Raw genomic sequence first — 22,441 nt, 5'->3', positions numbered from 1 at the left:
TTAACAGGGATTAAGGTGAATGACCATATGAGCAAGGGAGGCATCCCATCAGGAAATAATGTTTCTGTGCAACAACCAAAGCAATACTATCCACAGATTTTGCATCAAAGGCTTGGACAGCTAAACAAAGCTAATCCCCCAAGACGTACTATTAAATTAACTTCTTGTGTATGGAGCAAATATTATAGGAGTTCTGAAAAGCATTTTCCAGCCATTGTTAAAAGAGTAGGGGTGTGAGCTATAAAATTCTGATCTGGATTCAGATTTTCTCCATATTTGTGGTTTTGATTTGAGCCTGTCTCTAGTTAGCAGGGACATAAATGTTAAAATTTACCCGTGTGTCTTGAGAGCTGTGCTGTGTTAGCCTGGCTTTTTTCAGTGTGCCTTTCTTTTAGAAAATACTTCTTTCTGCTAAAGTCGGATCCTTTCTTCTGCTGAGCAAACTCTGAACATTCTGGCCTTGTCTGGGTAGAGTAGACCTGCAAATGTGAAGTGTTAATTGTCTATGAAGAATAATGTTTGTCTCATAAATTCTCTCAAAGTGAAATCTCAAGTTTGTATTTACTTACAAAGAAGTAAGTAAATGTCCTTTCATGCTATCTTTGTAGGAAAGCATTTGTTTCTTTGTTTCACTGTTTCAGCTTTGATAGCTTGTTATATTTCATTGCTCAAGCAACTGAAATTATTTGATAGCTGGGAAAAGGTTTAAAGTTAATAATAATATCCTTAGATTTGAATAACTTTAAGTGGGAAAGACAAACACTAAGAATTAGATCCTCTAGTGAGCTAACTTCTTTCTTACTTTGAGCCTGAATGCAATTGGAAGAACAAATCTCACTTTGGCTCTGTTAGTCATAGAGTGGGATGTTAGGGCTCTCCATTTGAATTCTTGTCAGAAGACATGACTGGCAGTAAGAAATGATTACCCAAATGTGAACTGAACAAATAAGTGAGGCATTGAACATGCTTTCTCCTGGGCTGTCACCCATTGTATCTGTAGCCTGGTCTGTGACACTGAATGTCATTTCATACTGACTTAATTTTAAGCAAAGACTGATAATGTGTGAACATGTATGGTGGTCCTGAGATGATGGCAAGCAAACCCATCAGACACTGCATGGTGTCTGTTTTCAGAGAGGATTTTAATGCTGACTTCTATGGAGCTAGGCTCTGGCAGGCAGAGAATATTACAGAAATGGGTATACAGGCCTTCTCAAATGCTTGGCACTTTGTCATAAATTTAATCTATTTACATATTTCCTGTACCACTGTACAAACAACCCAATGGGCAGAATCCTGAAACCATTTTCTCAGGCAAAGTTCCAGTTGATACCAAAGAGGTCGGGTTTGAAAATAATAGCTTATTTAGAAGCATTTGAATGTGACCTTTAGAAAAATTCTCTTTCTTTTTGCTGACTCTCTGAACCCTTCATTAGGAAGTTGTTGAAAGTCAGTAGGAAACTTAACTGAGTTCAAGCTATAACCCCAGCTGAGCTGCCACTTGCTTTGTCAATACCCCTTTTGGAACAGTGCAGGAGACATGGCTTCTTCAGAAGCTACCATAGATCTGCAGTATTGTTACTCTTCCCTGTTTCTCATTCCTCGTTGAATTTGCAAGTATTCCTCTGTTAGGCTGTGGGGAAAGAGCGTGTGTGGTGGGACTGATACACGTTTCAGCATAGATGCAGAGGCCAGTCCAACTCTGGAAGTGTTTTGCAAGCATGCAGAGATCTTATCACACCAACAGTATGCAATAATATGGTCCTCTGCCACAATTATAATATCCTTTTGTTCCCAGAGAACCCCCAGAAAGATATTGGACAAGCTTGAAGAAATACATAGAAGAGAGGGGTTGAACTAAGATGAATGAAAGAACAAATTACTTGGTTCTTGTGTACATAGGGAAACTGGTAAGAAGAGTTCTTGTTATAGACATAGAGTGAAAGAATCAAAGTACTTTGATTTATCAGCAATTTTTATTGCAACTTTTATTGCAGTATAGTGTTTGTGCAGCAGCTATTCTGGAATACCTATTGCAACCAGTTTCCATATGTAAACATGAAGCAATGACTGAGTGAGAATTTAGTCTGTGTTATTTGAAGCTTAAAGGAGTATGATAAGGAACAGCAACGGGGGAACTTAAGAAAAATTGAGTGTGAAGACATAGTACTGGAGGTCTGTTTGAATGTGGAATAATTCTTGGAAAATCGTACAACTTTTATGTTTTTTCTCAGAATTGAAAACTGTGCCGTTTGCATCTCTAACTTTTTCAAGTATGTGATAGAAAATGGTCTTCAGAGTCGAGCCTGTTGAATTCTGTCCATTTTAGTTTATTCTACAGAAAACAGAATAATCAGCAGCATCTGCGTCAGCAAAATTGAGATATATGGGATTTTTCTCCCTTTCAGTGAACATTTTGTGCATGATGCCTTTCAACATTGAAGTGCTGTTACTTTAGGCATGGCTTTAGCAAATTATGCTGACAGAAGTTAGTTGTAGCTCAGAGTCCTATCCTTTATAAAGATTAATGATCCTTGAAATAATAAATATATTGGAAATGCCAACCCTGGAAGTAATTTTCAATTCGTAAATAGAATTGTTTGTGTAACAGCAGACATCCCCAGCTATTTCCTATAATAGAGAAGACGTAAAATACTAGAGCAGTAAGGTTTCAATATCTCAAAGGTGCTATTCAAAAGAAAAGATCCCTTCATGAGAAATGTATGTGTTGGGAAGGGCAGGAAGAGGGTGATGACAAGCCATTTTGCAATATCACATTTGCTTATGGGGAGTACTGCAAAGAGCTTGAAGCTTTTAACACATCTGAGCATTGTTGACTTACTCTGGTCACCACCATTCAGAAGGCAGAAAACAGCTCAGCAGGCACGGGGGCCAAAAGCTTGCCTTCTGTGGGTGGGCATTGTTTTGGAGGAGAACCAGTAACTTGTTTTTTAGTTTGTTACAGTATAGACCCAGCAGTAAATTAATCATGGCATTACATGGGAATGTATGTATAGACATTACTTCACAGAGTTGTCATAAATTCTCCTCTTGCCATATTTTAATTTCCAAGACTTTTGAATCTCAGACAACATGCTATAGATGTAGTTATTAAATTCTGCAGAAATATTTTTATTGGGTAGGACATTGCTTGATGATGTAGCTGTGAAAGCCAAATTCAGAGACTAGCAAAAGGTTCTTTATCCATGCGTTTAGGAAGGAAAATATTATTTTGTAACACTCATTTACTATTGAAATACTTTAAAAAAAAATATTTTTCCTAAATGTATATGTGTGTGTGTGAATATATTGTGTTACAGTTGTGACAATGTAGGGTTTATGTTGTTTAGTGCTGGGTCATCAATAACACACAGGTGGAAACAAAGCTTTGGAAAGAGCAGAGTGGTTCAAACTCTTGTGATTCAGCAGACACTTGTTATTGTAGAGTGACCCAAGGACATACCGCCCTTTTTCAGCTCTTTTGAATGCTTTTATGGGAAGACACTGGATGGATATAAAGAAAAAAAAACCTCTTTAAGAGTTTACACAGTGTACTTCTTTCAGTACAAAAGTTAACTTCTGTGGGGGCTGAGCTAGACTAAACATTGCTGAAAAAACAGTGCCTAGTTCCCTGCTTTTCCAAGATTTTCCTTCATGTGCAGTGAAAGGAGAAGCCATATTCTCTGCACCTTTCTGTCCCAAAACATGTTGCTAATTATTTGGTTTCTCCTGGAGGCTGTTCTTTAGGTGCTGGTTTGCCTTTCCCTTAAAGTATGTAGGCAATGCCAGAGGAAGCTTAAAATAGGTTTTCTGCAACCAGGCAAAGAATAGAATGGCAGAGTGCTGGAAGAGTTAAACCCCATCTCATCTCACCTGATCTGTGTAGCAAATCAGTGTTTGGTTAGGGTGGAGATATCTTAGGATTGGGTACCTTGAAGGCTGATATGGGGGTTTTGTTACAGTTTTGGGGCAGATGGTCTCTGGATAAGTGAGGCTGTAGACACACCAGTCACTGGCTGCTCCAGAGCTTCCTGTCTGCATTTCCTTGTACCCCATGGTAAATATGAAGTAATTTGAGGCAGCTTATGCCTTTATTTACCCAGTGGAAGTGTTGACACGAGCTATTACCGTGGAATGCCTGTCATGTAGCCATACTCTTAGATGCCCTAATGTTGAGAAACTAGCCTGAAGCTCTTTGCTGAGGTTTGTCTAGTAACATTTCCTACCTCTTACTTGTTTACTCCATAAGCCATGGCAGCAGAACTGCATCAGATGGCAAAATCCTACAGCTCCTTGCTTATAGCTTGGAACAAAATTTGAGTTCTGTATCAAGTTTAATTTGATGTATTAATAATTTATATAGCATAAACATGCTCAATGTATATTGTTGCTGAAATTAATCAGGAACAAGTCACGTATGTAGAATTCACACTCACCCCTGGTTCATATCTAACAGATCAGGTAAATAAAGTTCCTCACCACAGACCAGGTGGAAGACACCACCCTGCCCTGCCAGCACACCTCAGTATGGCTTTGAATCGCCGTAAGACTGGGCTGGCTTTGAATCAGCAGCCTGTTATTGAAAGACAGTTTCCCTTTCTGATCTGCTGAGCCAGCTTGTCCTCCAAATGCATTTGAAAAAGTGTGAGTGGATAGTAAGAACAGTAAATTTCCCTGTCTCTTCAAATGACTTTACTGTGTCTCATTCTCACATGCACTTTTTAAGTCTTCAGTTCACTGTTCAGTCTTTGGTTCTCAATGCCATTAGGCTTCAATTTCCATCCAAAATTCTTGGAAGTCAGAGATGACTCGGAAGGGCATGAAACTGCTGCCCCACAAGACTCTTTCTGAAGCAGGCAAATGGTTTCCTTTCTTGTAAGGGACAAGTGAGTGCTCTGAGCCCTAGAGAGCCAGCTTGATTCCTTGCTCCTGTCTCTTGACACACGAGTCAGGACACTTCTGCCAAGAGTTTTAGTTGCACTTATGTTAGCGGAAATGTTCCTGATAAGAAATAGTCGTTGCTGGAGTCTCATGGCTTTGACTGTGAAGGCTTTTAATTTTTTCGCATGAAGACTGTTGATCCGTTCATATTTGTTGTTGTTACATAAAGCTGCTAGTGAGGGTTTATCTTTTCCTTTGAGATGTATGGCACTAGCTCTTCTGGAATTGCTTCCAAGTTTACAAAATGAGTCTGTGGTTTAGACCTCTATGATAAACATTTTTTTTTTGTTGTTGCAGAGTTGGATCAGATTTTTGTTGTCATAATGGTTGGTGCACTTGGCAGATCACATTTTAAATAATTAGGAGATAAAATTGGACTGTGTTTGAAATTCAGTACATCTGGTATCTTCTTGCTTTACTTAGTGATGTTTTTAATCCTTCTTTTAACTTTGAAGACTAATGTAAGGCAGTTAAGAACTGAGGGCTGATAAATTTTTTTTGTCATGTTTAAAACCTAGATCCAAGCCAGCTTCTCTTGCAATATTTCAGCCTTACTCTCCCAAGATGCTTTGAGATAGATCAGTGTCTTTATCAAAAGAAATAGCCCTTTTGTGGTGGTAGCATTGTAACATTAAATATTCATTCTAATTTGCAGACTTGAGACAATTATATTGAAGTTTCCTATAAACTTTACTTTGGATTTTTAAGATTTAAAAATATACCACTTGCTTACTTTCATACTACAGTAGCCAGTAAGGGAGTTTACAGCTCGGATGCATCAGAAGCGAGATGTTTCTGAAAGCTTAGGGAAACTTTCATGGCACATGATACAGTGTTACAAACTGAAAGGTAGGTACTGGGGCTTTTTTTGTTTGCTTGTTTTGCTTTTTAGTTTTTTTTTATTTCTTCCCTTCTTCTTTTTGCTGGACACAGTGCCATGGGAGTGGTAAGGGAGTAAGCGAAACAGCATGCTTCCCACTTAAGGCATCGTTGCTGCATGAAATGTGTATGTTGAAAATATGCTTTTATATAATTTTGAACGCAGTCACATTGAGGAAAAGGATTTCCATTTGTAGTATTGTTCTGCAGCTCTTAGGAGCTATTGGTTCAAGTTCTGGTCTAGAAGTGGATGCATTTTAACAACCAGACAAGTGACTTTCTGTGTCGTTATAATAAAATTCTAAAAAATAAAAAAAAAAAACAACAAAAACCAGACAAAAATCCCCCAAATCCTACAAACTTGGCCTAACTGACCATAATTTGGCTTTGTCTTCTATATCCAGTTTTGGAAAGGAGGTCTGTTTTGGAATTAAGTAACACAGACTGCAAGCATCAAATTCGAAGTCATATGCAGATCATATACATAGATGTAATTTATTTATTTTTTTAAGTATTGTTTTTATTTTATCTAGGTAAATTCTTTAGGCCAGAATAAATCGTGTAAGGAAGGAGAAGTCTCTGGTTCACAGCTACCTACATAGCTACAAATGCCACTTCCAAGGAAACATTTTTTAACAGTCTACTAAATATGCCACAAGAAGGGTAGTTGTGTCACCTGCTCTCATTCTACATTCTTGTAGGCATCTTCAGAGAGCATAGAAATTTGGGGACTTTGAATTCACTTTGTTTCCTTTGTTCCGATGGTCCCTCAAGTACAGAATTGAACATGGCAGCATAGAAGAGCATAACCTTACTTTTGTTTCAGCATAGTCTGTTCTGAGGATAAACTGACTACTCTGCTTTTTTTCAAAGGTTCTAAATTCGCTATACGCTCAACAGTTGATTTTCTGTAGAGATTGAGACCCTAGTTTTTTCCTCTGAGCAGCTTGTGGGAGGAGATCTAGATGCATAGGCAACTGACAAAGGAATTTTGCTTTGCTATTGGTGGTCCTAATTAATTGTGCCTTGATTAATTAGCTGATCCATTTGTGGATGCAGTGTTTGGAGAAGAAAGTAACTGAGAGTATTGTAAGCCAACAGCTAAGGCCTTTTGCCCAAATACGACTAAGAAAACATACCATTAGCTGATACTCTCAGATCCTGCCTCTTCATGCTTATTGTGCATATGTATACACCATTTTAAACATTGAAAATAGAATAATAAAAAAAAAGACTCACTGAAGTTTGAATGCTAAAAGTATATACATAAAATCAAGCTATTTCCTTGTGGAATGTGACTTATGGAGAGGAACACCCAAGTATTAAACTTCCTCCCTTCAAAATTTATGGAAGCCTCGTGTGTGTATATATATATATGTATACACACACACATATATATATGTCAGGATTCATTTCAGGATTTAACTTTTTTTTTTTAAACATGTATAACCCTAGTATGTTTCACAACTTGATTTAATGCGGCTTCCATGTGTGTTGAATACAACAGCAACTTCTGAAACCAATATTTCTTTGGAGAGCAGTAAAGTTGTTTCTTCATGACACCAGTAGGTAGTTTGCTTGCCAAGAAGTATATTGTAAGATTTATTAGACTCTCCATTGCCCTCCCCCAAGTAACCCAGATTTTAGCTTCAAGTAAAGCAAACATGTTCAAAAAGTACTCTTTAACTTCAGGCTAGGCGGATACAAAATAAAATCCTCCAGGGGTACATTACAACTAAAAGATTCACAAGCCCTCCAGGGGGTTTAACTTTTTAAGTAGGCATTTCACAAGTATTTGTTGCATAAACCATTATGTGCTCCAGGCTGGGGCTCTTGGAGATGTTTTTTTTAATATAAGACATGCAGCTATAAATGTATTTTTATGAAAAATAATATCTCATCTTTGCTTAGAAATTATGTTCTGTGCTTTAGAGCATGTGTTTTCTTGGTTTGATATTTAATATCAAATTTTGTGGACTGTCATTTTAGACAACTCGGTACCTTGGGATGCTGTTGTGAGGAAGTGGGTTGTACATTCTAACTAGCTCTCTTCACTCAGTTTTCTATACTCAGTGCTTTTGGTTTACTGCAACTCCATCTGTTAGTTGGAAAAACAGGTTTTGGAGACTGCAAAGGCAAATGACAGCCTTTTATATGGTGTCCTCACATATATGAATGTAGCAGATAGGCCCTCAAAAATAACATATCGAGAAGAAGAAATAAATAGGTGGCCTTCAGTTTTAGGAGCTCTTGTCTCACTTTCCGTATCTTTCAGAGACTTCCTCGTAAGCTTGGACAAGTCTTCTCTGGATTTTACATGTTGTTCATCCTTCCCACAAAGATAATTATCCATTATTTGTTTCTTTCCATTTTTAACTCCTGGGGCAGAGTCCCTTTATTCCAGTGCTGTTATGTGCAAACTGTTGTCTACAGTTTGATTGGGACCTCCAAGTGCTACTGAAATGCAAATGACAAGAATATGAGGAATGGAAAACAAGTAATGTAAGACAAAAAAGGGTCCTTTTAAGATTGGAACAGGAAGCAATACAAGAAGTTTAATCCAACCCTGAGCCTTCCAGAAGTGAATGAAGAACTGTAATTCAAAGAGGTTTTGGATGAGAAACCCTTGAGTATTATGGGCTACCAGGTGACAAGAAAATATATGAAAAGGAGTCTTGATTGTATTTTTTTACTACTTGCTAGTTGAAATGTTGCTTCTAAATAAGAATGGCGATAAGATGAAGTAGAAAGAGTAATAGGGACTCTTGTAAGAGGGGAAATGATGTGTCTGTCAGAGTGATATTCAAATTATCAGACATGAAGAAAGCTTCAGAAAAACAGAAAGGAATATAAATTCCAGCAAATTTCTTTCTTTCCAGATCTGAGTCTCTTACACAAGAGGAGAGCCCTGATACCTGCAATAATACCCCCTTGAAAGACGGGTTGAACTCAAAATATTGTGTATATCAGAGCTGAGTCGTATGATAGAAGACCTTAGGTGTTTGGTGGATTGACAGAGTTCTTGGTAGATGGAGACAGACATCCTGTATCCAGAGATACTTTGAGATTTGAAGGTAGAAGGATAACTACTCGCATTACTGAAGTGAAATAGTATTTGTCTTGAGACTGTAGTGTTGAAAAGGCACTTGGTAACATGAGCTCTAATGTGGTCACTCCCTTACATCTCCATTTTCCTGAAGAAGAAATGCCTCTTTTTTGCAGGAGCATCCTTATCCCTTGGTTGGGATAGTTGTCCTAGGGAACTGGTGGAAAATCTAAACCAATTTAAGATTGCATAATCTCTTATTTGGGGTTAAAGAAGATTTGGAAGGGAGCCAGGGTGATGAACCTCACAGATTTTCTTTGATCTCTTCCTGCCAGTGTGATATGAAGCATATCCTCATTATTGCAGAGCAGCAGTCAGTCCTGTGGATGCAACTGACGGTCAGGTTTTGTGTTGCAGATCCAGATAGTCTCCATTCTACATATACTTACAGGAGAAAGGGGAAAAGATTAATCTCATTTTGCTGTCTACATATGGGCAGCAAACCTTGAACAGGATGGACTGAATTTTTGATGGTTGATTTCGTGGACAGCCTGTATGCCTCATTTTAATTTTTCCTCATTTTTTAATTTTTCTTTTCCCTTGATTCTTCCTTTTTCCAGTCACTTGAAATAGAGGATGTAACTTGACACTGGAAGCAAAAAATTTGCTTTGAGAGATCAAGAGTCTTTTAAGCAGCTTACTGGATCAGCAGTTGCAAAGTTATCATGAGGCCTCAACTCTTTCTATGGGTTTAATGAAAGCAGCACAGTGCAGGAGCAAACATCACAACTTTATCCTCAAGGGAAGACTTAGTGCTTTACACATACAAGCAGAACTAAATACTGTACTTTGATGTACTCTTTTTTTTGGTTGTTATTAGTTTCCAACCTGTTGAGAGTAAGCTTTCTGCACTCCTGTTTAAGTTTTTTTGATGTTCTGTGAGTCTCCAGTACATTACATAAAACTGGAAAGAAGGACACTTCTTGTAACTGGTAACCATCTGAAAACAGCGCTAGAATAACCCTCTGTGGTAAAATTTTGCTTTTGTTCATATTCTTTAAGACCATAGAATAGTCTCCTTAATAAATAGAGATTATCCTGATGTCTGATTTAAACTTTCTCTTTCCTATTCTCCAGTATGAAATGCTCTAAACTGATTTCATCAAGTAACTAAATGCTGAATGTCAGATACAGCCATGCTGAAAACTTCCATGATAGAATGCTTTTATGCTGTGGAGATCTGAGTGCAAACTAAGAATTAAAAAACCTCTTTATTGTTACAACTAAAATACATGCATTTGTGTTGGCGTAACAAAAAAAGGTATTTGGAGCATTTCCCAAGCTTTTTGTAGAAGGGAAAAGTTTACACTAAAAATCTGTATGTATTTATTGTGAGGTTCTGCAATGCCTGCAGAACTTCTTCATATATTGGAATGAATTTATTGTTCAGTTATAGCAAGTAAACAAGCAGAAAAGTTTGAAATTGAAACAGAACTGTTTGAAAATAATCTAAATAAATCTCTCAATGCTTTGACCCAGGAAGATTTTTAGGAAAAAAAGGTTAAAAAAAAGAGACTTCTTTTACCCTTCCTTAAGATGTGTAATTTCTCAGAAATTTTGAGAGTTATTGTCCAGCTCTCCAAGGTTTTTGGTTCACATTACTGTATGGAAGTCCATGTTTAAAGTCTGCTTTGATCTTTCCTTGCGTATAGAACTATACTCTATGAACATTTTATAGTTAGTTTGGTACCCAAAATAATTGGGGCCTGCAGTAATTGTATATGGAACAGCACTGTAGTGAAACAATGCTGAACTTCCCATGTGCAACACAAATGTTGCCTCAGATCCAAGGATCACGTGACAGCTCTTCAAGAAGGTTTAGCTCTACTTGGCTTTAAAGGGTGTCGTAGCTAATTAGTATATTAGAGCTCATGGGCCATGGCTTGTGAGTTCAGAGCTTCTGCTAATTAAGTTTTGAATGTAATTTTAGTTAAACTATTAAAGCTTTGTCCCAGGGCTGTTCTCATTAAGCAGAACTCCAGCTCTCCTGGATTTTCTTTGTTCAGAGCTCTCTTGAAAGAAGCACATCTGGTATTGGCTATGGCATTCACATGGGTCTAAAACTACTGCAAAAGAAACAATGCAATGAAATTTATCTGAGAAAACAGTGAGATCACAGCATAACATTTCCCTGGAGAAAAGCTTGAACCTTTTTTATTATCTGGCTTAGTACTTAGTGTGGTACCCTTAACCATCAAACTTCAGGGTTTATGAAATCCCAGAGCACGGAAATGGAATTTTTATATTATTATTTTTTTGCTTAGTGAAGGCTAGAGTACACCAAGATAATGATTTCATCTCCTCCTTCAGGATTCATTTAGGGGTCTAAGCCCTAGTGAGTAACACATACAAAAAAAATACAGTAGTTGGTTAATGCAGATGGGGGCAGGATCACGTGCTATGAACCACCTGTGACTTGAGTTACACTGGAACCTCGTAAATCTGTTATATTTCTGGTGTCATAACATCACTTTGTTTACCAGCTTTGGGCTTTTAATTAAATTTTACAGGATGCTTGCCCATAATATGGATTAGGCCCATTATGTTACTTGGGGAAAAAAAAAAATAAATTATTATAAAACACGAGGCTTTAAAATTGGCAGTTGCTCAATTTTTTTATTTTTTTTTTCTTAAGACTTAACAGGCATGTCCAAATGAACATGGCAATTTCCTTAGAATAGAAATGAATACACTGTTTTGTTGTAGCTGAGATCTGTGTAATAGACTGTGACATCTCCTGCTGTGATACCAGGTGAAAAATCCCTTTCAAAAGGGCCAAACCCAACTGTTCCACTTGGCTGTAATGCACCAGTTTCTAGCTGGCGGCCGCAGCCTGGGCCCGGCAGCGGGGCTGTGTGCGAGGGAGGCTGCAGGCTGCTGTGCTTGCAAGTTGGTTGGGCTTCCATACTTGTGTTGCTGCACAGCACACGGACACGGAAAGGTAAGTGGAAAGATAAAACTAAGATAGAAACTCCCCAGTTGATGTTCCGTGGAAGTGAATGGAAGCACATTAGAGGGAAAACTTCTTCCTTTACATTTCTATGGAGGGCCCTATGTAGCAAAAGATACCTAGTGTTACTGTTACCTTTGTCTTCAGTTCATGACTTTTAACAACCTCCCTTCCCTCCCGAGTTGTTTTGTTTCCACGTGGTTTTGTATATCGTCTTCCTGATATTTTTTTCCCCCTCTGTATCTGCTTTTCCACAGATTTTTCTTTTTTCCTCTCTACTTCTAATTTTTCCTTTCTGTCATCTTTTGTTTTTGCTTGTGGAGCAAGAAGCTGCTGGAGTGACAGCATAGAGTTTGGACTGCTGTGTCAGGGCTGCAGCTGCTGGTTGCTCTGGTTGTTCATCACTTGGAGGGAGCTGGAGGCAGGCTACCAGCTGGGAGGTGGGGAGGAAAGCCAAAATGTGTATTTGGTTTGCCACACACGAACAGTTTTCAGCAAACAGTGCCCAGCACCTCTGCATGGAGATCCTACCCTGTAGAGATGCTGACAGATCATTACCTTTTCCTGGGTATAGCTTTACTAGGATGTTCAGCTGTGTTTTTGTGCCTATGATCACAGTAAGTTTTTTCTCAAGTGTTGAGTTTGGCTTGGAGTTCCTGGAGTGGGCAAATCTGAAACTCCAAATCTACAGAAGCTGCTCCCTCAGGAAACCATATCCGTGGTCTTGGTTTATCTAAGCAGTGGGAACTCTGAGTACTCAGCTCTGGGAGAACCTTTTGGTCATGTTCAAGGACAGTGTTTTCCCTTACCTGTGACTCACGGACCTGTCCTCTTAGCTTCTCCTCCATATCAGTCATAGTCCTCCTGGTTCTTCCTGGGGTAAGGACTCAGCCCAAGCACCAGCATAATTTCAGATTCCAGCTTTTTCTTCATGTTGTTACTCTGGTAGCACTTGTTGAGACTGTGGCATGTTTTACTCAATTTCTGGTTTGTTTTTTTTTACCAAGGAGAAACCACACAATTCCCTCAGCTGGCTTGGCAGACTACCACAGTGAGTTAGCAGTCTGAAGCTCTGTGAGGCTCCTTTTGCTGCTCAGATTTTTAACCCTTTTGTTATATGTCAGGGAAGAGCTGCTGCTTTTGAGACTGTAGCAAGGTAGCCCAACTGTCATCCTACCAGGCTGATGGGCTAGTTTTGCATGTCTTTGCTTCCTCCAAATCAACAGTTTTGAGAAACAATTTCATAGGTATTTTTTACTTATTTCACCTTGTATTGATTTTTCTTTTCACATACCCCAAGTTAAACATCAAAAAGAAGAAAATGGGTTGTGGGTTTCCTTACTTATGTCTTTGCTATTAATAATCTTTGATTCCTTTTGGGGGACGACCAAGTTTTAATGACCAACATAACCTGGTGAATATGAGACCAAACACAAGGACAGTGCTTACCCTCCTACAAAGGAGATCTTTGCATAATGGATGTATTAGTGTGTTTATTAGATGTTGCCTTGGGATGAGACTATAACCCTTGGAGGCAATAAACAATTCAGCTCTCATTTCCTGTCAATGACTAGCACCATGTGATTCACGGAAAAAGTTAATGCATCAGCAGATACGCAAAATTGGGTTATTGTGTTCTTAATTTACTCTAATCATTGTTCTTAAGGGTGTGATACCCATGATGAGGCAGAAGCTCATACTGATTTGGTAGTGTGATTATTGGTACTACTAATAATTGTGTCTAAATAGTATTTGGCATGATAGCCTGAAAGTGTGAGCAGTGTGGATGATTGGAATGTTGCTCTTGTCTGGCAAAGAAAATACTCTTTCAGTGACTATAAATGTGAGAATGGGCTTGTGTACATTTGCTTGCTATCCTGACTTTTCTAAGGTAAACCACCACTTTTCATGAAGAGAGAATGATTTGGAGCTGGGCCTGTTTCCCCAGGCTTTCCATCCTCTTATTCCTTCTCCCCACTACATATATGTACACTATTGTCCTGGTTTGAGCCAGGATGAAGCCAGTTTTTCTTTTTGGCTTCATCCTGGCTCAAACCAGGACAACTATATATAGCAGTATGGTGGCAGATCTCTCATCAGCTTAATTACTGTGAGACTGCTCATTCCTGGCCATGCTCAGTGCAGCGCAGATTCTTACAGCAAGCTGGTGTTACTGGCATATTGAAAAACGTGCCACAAAAAACACCACAGTGAGGATGTCTTGGAAGCCTTGTATTAAGAGAAGTTCTAAAGCCATGGGTTAATACATTGTTTAGCTGTATTTGGTCTTTGAACTGATATTTCCCTTTCCTCTCTCTCCACTTTTTCTGCTGCTTCTTTTTTCTAACTCAGGCTCTAACCCCATTCAGTGTGTCTTGAACCTTCCTATTTCACTTCCTCTTCCATGCCTGCTCTTTCTCTCCACGTTCATCTATGTTCCCATCTCTGCTCTGTGAAAAACAGCAGAATTTCTTTTGTGAAGAGCAAAGTTATACTGTGAGAGATTTCTGCTCCAGCACCAACAAAGTTAGACTTGAGTCTCTCTTGTTTCTCTCTTCCTTATAGGCACAAAATACCCAATATAGAGATGTGGGAAAGAATAAAAGTTTAACTTTTCTTTGAATAATGCTAAAACTGCCTGACAGTGCCTGGCATTGTGTTTGTGTCCATTCAAGAATGGTGACAAAGTGAATATTATATGGAACATTTTATCATACTCGGTAACTATATATAGGTTCATAATTCAGGAGATGGGATAGAGGGACTTGCACACTATTTTGGTCTTCTGTTGAACCCTTATGTGCCTGGGAATAAGCAGTTTCACTTCTTTTGAGCTGTTTCCCACTACTATGTTTATTTACGTCTCTCACCTAAGACTGTGTAGGGCAGGATGTATCTTCCACTTGTATTTAGAGCTTGAATATTTGTATTTTTAGACACTTCCAAAATGCAACTGATCTTTTCAAAGCTTGCTTAATTGTGTAATTAGCTGCATTTCTATGATCATAATTTTCTCTGTTGTCTTCACCATGAAAGGTATTTTAAAAATTTATTTTAGAGGAAATAGACTCCTTTTTGTAGATATCAGATTTGTTTAATGGAATTAACCATCATCTTTACCAGAATTATTTGATGATTTAATCCGTATGGAATTTGATAGGAAATATAATATTGTTCTTGTATGTAGCACTTTAGTTATGATCTTCACAGCTGTGAACTGGGTTTCCCTTATGCCTGTCTTACTTCCCCTCTCTGTTAATAGGAATTTGGCCAAGTGTGGTTTATAGTTAGATTTCATGCTCATTATGGTGTGACATGAACTGGTAGCCTGCTGAAATGGGCATTCAGAGGCTTAAGAGATGGGAAGGCTTGCTAGTGTGTTCAAAAAATAAACACCACGAGGAAGTTTCTTCATTAGATGGAGCTGGGAACTGTAAACCCTGGGAATTTGAGAATTATCTATGTACATATCTGAGCACTTAGAGCTAAACAGTAAAGGTGTGAGATTTCAGCTGTAAGTCATACCTGTCAAGGGTTAATGGGAGTTGAAGCTGGGCTATTTCCTTTGCAGCAGTATCCTTTTACATACATGCTTTTAAAAAGCTGCTAACCAAATACAATCTGGCCCTTGCTTAAAAACCCGTTCTCACTTTCCTAAGGTTTAACTAGGGCTGTCTGTCCAAATCTGCTCACATACCATTTGTTATTGCATGGAAGAATCAAAGCTGTAAGTGGAAGAAGCCACAGATTTATCCTAAGAATAGGGTTGTCTTCCAAGTGTCCATATCCTACATGATACCCAAGGTGAGAGCTCAGGATTATACCCAGTTGGAGGCATTCTTTTGGAAAGGAAAACTCAAAATAGAAATGCAAAAGCACCCACAAGATTATTTTTAAAAAGTTACATAATAAAATGGATTCACAATTGCATTTTTTATTAATTTCCATTTAGGAAGATATTTTGCTGAATGGGGCTGTAGCTGTGTCAGTTGCAGTCCTCTCCTGTGACTGAATTTGCTAGAGGCAACTGTTCTCTTTCAAATCAGATCCATAAATGAGTATCATGAGTAGAGCTGTTGGCCAGCCGATAATTGAGTTGTGAAAGTAGGAGTTTTAGGGGTTGCCAGATGTGTGTGAGTTCACCTTCATTTTAAAGTTCGAAGTTTGATCATCCTCTCTCAGTGATGGGTATGAATGACTGCTCAAATCAGTTTAAGGGATGTATGTAAAAATCAGGCTGGCTGTTTGTTTTTAGTTGTTAGGGTGAATGTCGGGCTAGCCTCTGAATGCTGTTATCTCACTGCAGGTTCAGGATGGGCCAGAAAACATGTGCCTGAGTCTTAAGTCTAAATGGGAGCGAGAATTGGTTTTCCTTTTTTGCTTTCATTAAGGATTTTTCTTCCTAAATTATATAACTATTTTTCAGGCATCTTGTTCATTCAAAAAAATCGTTCCATTTTTGTTAATCAGTGAAGTGTAATTTGACTCCTACCTTTAGTTTTCACCACAGCAGATGCTGCTTACTATGCTCTGCTTCCCAATGAAGTAATTTACCTTGAAGATGAGAAGTGGAAGCATACTGTTTAAGTAGTTGACTTAATTGCTCAAAAATGAGGCTGACCAAAATGAGTTGATGACTTTCTTGCACCTTAGAACTCTGCTATTAAACAAAACTAAATGGGCAATAATATCAGCAAAAGCTGTTTGGGAGAATCAGACCTCATTGCGATAGGGATGTTATGAGTATTTTTTTAAGCAAATAAGCATGTCGAGCCAAGCAGTAACAAAAGTACTGCTGTGTTTTGCCTGCAAAACTACTATTAGAGGTCAGGAATTAAAGTAAGTATGAAAAACATCAGAAAACCAAAAAACAGGCTACTGGAGGTGTGAATGATGTCTATAAGAATGAATAAAGACAAATGTGCTGCATATGACACAATCCAGAAAACTATTCTGGATTTGTTAATTACTTGAGCTATCAAGAATTTTGTAAATAATAAATTTTAAAATGCTCAACTTGGTGAAGTTGTCTTCAAAACCTGCAGTACCTACTTGGTACATAGTTTTGTTTATTCTAAGACTTCCAACTTTTATGAATAGGCAGTTCATTTGACAATAGATTTGTTATCTTATTTAAATAAAATGGACATAGGAAAACTTCCAGTTTTTATACCACTCACATGCAGAATCTGCATTTAATTTATGGTTACACTTTGTCTTGCGAGCACCCTCTGTCTCAGCTGCTGAGGTACTTTGTGAGTACTCTGCACTTCTTGTCATGTCTTGAGCTCAGTTCATCTCAGCTAACTTTAGATGTCTACAAGGTAAATGTTGACATCTGAGCTGGTCATGCTGTCTCCTTTCATCAGTGGAAAGAAACAAACTTAAGTGAGGTCAGTTTTAACACTTGTGACTGTTTCTGGCAAGCCATATGAGCAGGGATGTCTATTTTGCTGTTAGTGTTATGCAGAGTAGAATGAGACCTCATCTCTGGCTGGCTTCTCTGGATGGGACTGTTATATATAGACTAAGGGTGAGAATTTTCTTATAACATTGAGAACGTTGTTATTTTTGAATATATAGCAGGAGGTAAGTAAGATAGGATTAGCTGCTCAGTGTCTAGCTGCTTTGAAATTTTGCAGTTAGTTGTGCTATTTTAACCAGAGGAGATACATCAGGTTTCCATGGATAGACTCATGTTTGCTGTGTGTGCTGGAAGTCACTGCTGTGTGCAAAACTGTCACCCTTTCACAGGGAAAACAACAAACCCCAGTTATGTTCAGTGGCTGAGAAGGAAGAAATTTACCAGAAGAAACAGAGCAATAAAAATCTGGGAGGGTGTATGTATGTGGAAAAGGAGCAGAGCAGATGACAAAAAGAAGAAAGGAAAGCTGCCAACCATCCTTTCTTTATTCATTGCTGCTTTAAGAAAGGCCATTAAGCTGGAGAGCAAATTGGAATGTCAGCAGCTACATTACAAGCATTAATCTCATCTATCTGAAAAGGAGTAGATTTAGGAACCTTTGACTGCAAAGCTTGGCCTCTGTTGCACTTTGTTAAGTGTGGGTGTTTAAGGCAGAGTGTGTTTGTATATGCCTGTGTCAGAGAGAGAGAAAACAGAGGCCCAAGGACTTATCTTTGCAGAACCAGGGCATGACACTCACTATCAACAGTGGGTGCATCTCCTCTACAGATAGAGGGGTTTTGTCCATTGATCATCTTGCTCTGCGTGTCTGCAGTGTTTGCCTGTGTGTCTCAGAACTAGATAAGCACTCACAGGACTTTTCAGACTTGTGTTAGGACTATGATTTATCCCATATCTCTTTGTATCTGTTTTTTACGTTGAACAGGCTGAGAAAATCTTTCCTTTTTTCCCCAGCAGCACAGGTCAAAGTAACAGCTCCAGTATGAGATGAGCATCAGCAGGAAGACGTGTGTGTGTAAATAACCTGAACAACTTAAAGCTGTGATTTTTTTTTCCAGAATGGTTCAAAATATTTAGGGTCTTTTCCACCATATTTGTAAGGATATAGCATAAGGAACAAGTAGTAACTGTCACTCAGCTTTGAAAGGATTATTGGCCAATGGTTACAAACTAGGTGAGGTTGTAAGAAGTCCTGGGTTCTTTGATAAGTCCTCTTGAACTGTAACTTTTGCATGCCATGCTTTATCTGTCTTGAAAATACCTTTGAACGTTTTCAACCCCCATTGCATCTCATACCATCCTATCACCTGCCATCACTGCTCTCTACCACTGCTAGCTGTCATACTTATTTTGTCATACTTATTAATGTCTGTGAAGCAGTTTGTACATACTTTCAGTCATGGATTTCAGTATTTTCTTAATAGCTTCTCAATAGCGTGGTCTTTAGGGACAAGATTTTGGCTGCTGAAAAACTTTTCACTTGAGACTGAGTAATACCAGTGCTTAAGACTCCTGAACAAAAGATGATGTCAGCCTCTCACAGGAAGGAAGAAGCTTTGTCTGTACTTTAGAGGCCTAGATAAGGGGAGGGGAAAAAAGAATTCCTTCCCTGAATACTTGTGCTTGAAGTAGGAGGAGCTCCTATCACTCAGATCTTGAGCTGTTTTATTGTAGCCTGGTCTTCCTCTTTGATGCTCTTTTTTTTTTTTCTGTAGAGCCCTGCAGTTAATTAACTGACTTGATTAAAAGCAGAATGTCCAAACTCATGGGTCACCACACTTGGGAAGTTTACATGTCCTATTTAAAAATAGTCATCAGCACCTGATATGCCTTTTGAAGACAGCGGGAGCCAGTCCTGCGTGAGCTGGCTAAATATAGCAGCACCCCCACCACTTGCTGAACAGATTAATAAAGGGAAGAAATTCCATTTGGGCAGGTAGGGTGCAGTGGATCCAGAAAATCTCCCAGCTGTGCTATCTGGTGGTATTGGCTCTTAGTAAGAGGGGAATTGCTTTGATTTTTATTTTTCCAATAAAGCAGAATAGAGAGACTTGCACTGTTAAGATGTTGTCAAGTTGTGAAAAAGAAGGGTTTCATATACCTTTTCCTCACTTATTATTTGGACAGAGCAGAAATACTTGAAAATTCCGTTTTACTTCACAGCTACTTGCAGACATCAACCCTGCATACAACCTTCACTTAGTGAAATACTAAGAAAATGTAATTAACCTAATTGCACAGTGTACCTTGACGTCATGTTTCAGTTGTCTTTTATTTGTATTTTCTATTTATTACTATTCCACAGAGATCTATTTTTTAATCTCATTTGTATTACTGTAAGTTATTGGAATCAGCTGAGAGAAACTATGAAGGTGAAGTTAAAGGAGCTGGACTGGTGAAATACTTCAAGTTTAATTCTGCAATTTTATTTCTCGTGTTCCTCAGTTTAAGCATGTTTTAGATCCTGTGAGTCTTGGCTGGTTGAAAGGTTTTGATATATGTTGACTTCTGTGCATAAACACAAACCACCAACGGTCCAAAAAAGGAGAAGCCAGTCTAGTGAAAAGGCTAAGTTCTGAAATGAGAAATGGAAACAGTGGGCAAGAGGAGAAAGGGGAGAGACTAGCCAAATTAAAGACGCAGGAACAAATTCTGAAGGCTGACAACAAGATTTTGAGTGCTTTTGCTCCACAAACAAATAATGAATTCTCTAAAATAAAGCCTGAAAAGTTTTGCTTGCATCAGTCAAAAAACCCCACCATCTCTAACTAAAGGGAAGGAAGAGTACTATAGTGTAATTTTTTATCTGTATGATTGAAAGCAGGTTCCTTTGCCTGATTGAAAAGTTAATCTGACCCTCCAGTTTTGGACACAGTACTGCTGAGTGTAATGTCCTGATATCTGCCTTAGTCTGCAGGCAACACCAGAGCTTCTTGTTGCTACCACAGTACTCTTATATTTCTGAAGTGTGAGCAGTAAGTGTCCAGTACAATTTGGAACAGCATCAGACAGTCTTCTGCTGCTTCGGAGAAACTTGTAAATCCTTCCTATGTCACTAAAGGTGCAAAGTAAGTTTAGTGTTGACCAGATTTTGACACACAATGTAAACCAATATTCCATGGTCATAATTCAGATTCATCAAAGATTAATCAAAACCAGCACAAAAATCAAAACACAGAAGACCCTCCGGAAAAACTGCCGGAGACTGTGCACTTCTGGGAGTGTGGCACCTCCAGCAACTGAGAAAGAGAAGAAGAGGAATATAGGACTGTTGTCAGAGGATGTAGGGAGGCAATTAGGAAAGCTAAGGCCTCCTTGGAACTTAACCTTGCAAGTCAGGTTAAGGATAATAGGAAGGGCTTTTTCAAATACATAGCTAGCAAAACTAACACTAGAGGCAATATTGGCCCACTGATGAATGAGGTAGATGAGGATTGGGTTAGGGATCAGTTGAGTAATCTGGACATCCATAAATCAATGGGTCCAGATGGAATGCACCCAAGGGTGCTGAGGGAGCTGGCGGAGGTCATTGCTAGGCCACTCTCCATCATCTTCAGTAAATCATGGGCAACAGGTGAGGTGCCTGAGGACTGGAGGATAGCAAATGTCACTCCAGTCTACAAGAAGGGCAAGAAGGAGGACCCGGGTAACTATAGACCGGTCAGCCTCACCTCCATCCCTGGAAAGGTGATGGAACAACTTGTTCTTGTGACTATCTCCAGGCACATCAAGGACATGGGGGTCATCAAGAGCAGTCAGCATGGTTTTATCAAGGGTAAATCATGTTTGACTAACCTCATAGCCTTCTATGAGGAAATTACTAGGTGGATAGATGATGGTAGAGCGGTAGATGTGGTTTATCTTGATTTCAGTAAAGCATTTGACACCGTCTCCCACAGCATCCTTGTGGATAAGTTGATCAGGTATGGGTTTGGTGACCAGGAAGTGAGGTGGATTAGGAACTGGTTGAAAGGAAGGAGTCAGAGAGTTGTAGTCAATGGGGTAGAATCTGGTTGGAGGTGTGTTACTAGTGGAGTCCCACAAGGGTCGGTGCTGGGACCGGTGTTGTTCAACATCTTCATCAACGACCTGGATGAGGGTATAGAATGTACCCTCAGCAAGTTTGCTGATGACACTAAGCTGGGAGGAGTGGCTGACACACCAGAAGGCTGTGCTGCCATTCAGAGAGACTTAGATAGGTTGGAGAGTTGGGCGGGGAGAAACATGATGAAATTCAACAAGGGGAAGTGCAGAGTTTTACATTTGGGGAAGAACAACACCATGTCCCAGTACAGGTTGGGGGCTGAACTGCTGGAGAGTAGTGTAGGTGAAAGAGACCTGGGGGTCCTGGTAGACAGGAGGATGACCATGAGCCAGCAATGTGCCCTTGTGGCCAAGAAGGCCAATGGCATCCTGGGGTGCATTAGAAAGGGTGTGGTTAGTAGGTCAAGAGAGGTTCTCCTCCCCCTCTATTCTGCATTGGTGAGGCCACATCTGGAGTATTGTGTCCAGTTCTGGGCCCCTCAGTTCAAGAAGGACAGGGAACTGCTTGAAAGAGTCCAGCGCAGAGCTACAAAGATGATGAAGGGAGTGGAACATCTCCCTTATGAGGAAAGGCTGAGGGAGCTGGGTCTCTTTAGCTTGGAGAAAAGGAGACTGAGGGGTGACCTCATCAATGTTTACAAATATGTAAGGGCTGAGTGTCAGGGAGATGGAGTTAGGCTTTTCTACAGTGATGACCAGTGATAGGACAAGGGGTAATGGGTGTAAATTGGAGCATAGGAGGTTCAAGGTGAATATCCGAAAATTTTTTTTTTACTGTGAGAGTGACAGAGCACTGGGCCAGGCTGCCCAGGGAGGTTGTGGGGTCTCCTTCACTGGAGACATTCAAAACCCACCTGGATGCATTCCTGTGTGATGTACTCTAGGTGACCCTGCTCTGGCAGGAGGGTTGGACTAGATGATCTTTCGAGGTCCCTTCCAACCCCTAGGATTCTATGATTCTATTATTTACTGTGATGTTATCTCTGTATGGATATAAAGTAATGTTGATATTGACTAACTTGACCCTATAATTGCATTCTGTGTATAGTGAACAGCATATGATTACCCTGTACTCCTTTTAATTATAAAGCGGGTT

At 39.2% G+C, this 22,441-nt stretch overlaps 1 protein-coding gene across 1 annotated transcript in view; it reads left to right on the top strand.

The window, feature by feature from the left end:
* The window catches only part of NKD1 (naked cuticle homolog 1 (Drosophila)), a 101,950-nt gene that overhangs the window by 17,286 nt on the left and 62,223 nt on the right, over window positions 1-22,441 (top strand). The gene's annotated exons all lie outside the window — the stretch shown is intronic.

The sequence above is a fragment of the Chaetura pelagica genome, unplaced genomic scaffold (assembly GCF_000747805.2).
Source record: "Chaetura pelagica isolate M959 unplaced genomic scaffold, ChaPel_1.0 scaffold425, whole genome shotgun sequence".
Lineage (NCBI taxonomy): Eukaryota > Metazoa > Chordata > Aves > Apodiformes > Apodidae > Chaetura > Chaetura pelagica.
This window is presented reverse-complemented; position numbering and strand designations above follow the sequence as displayed.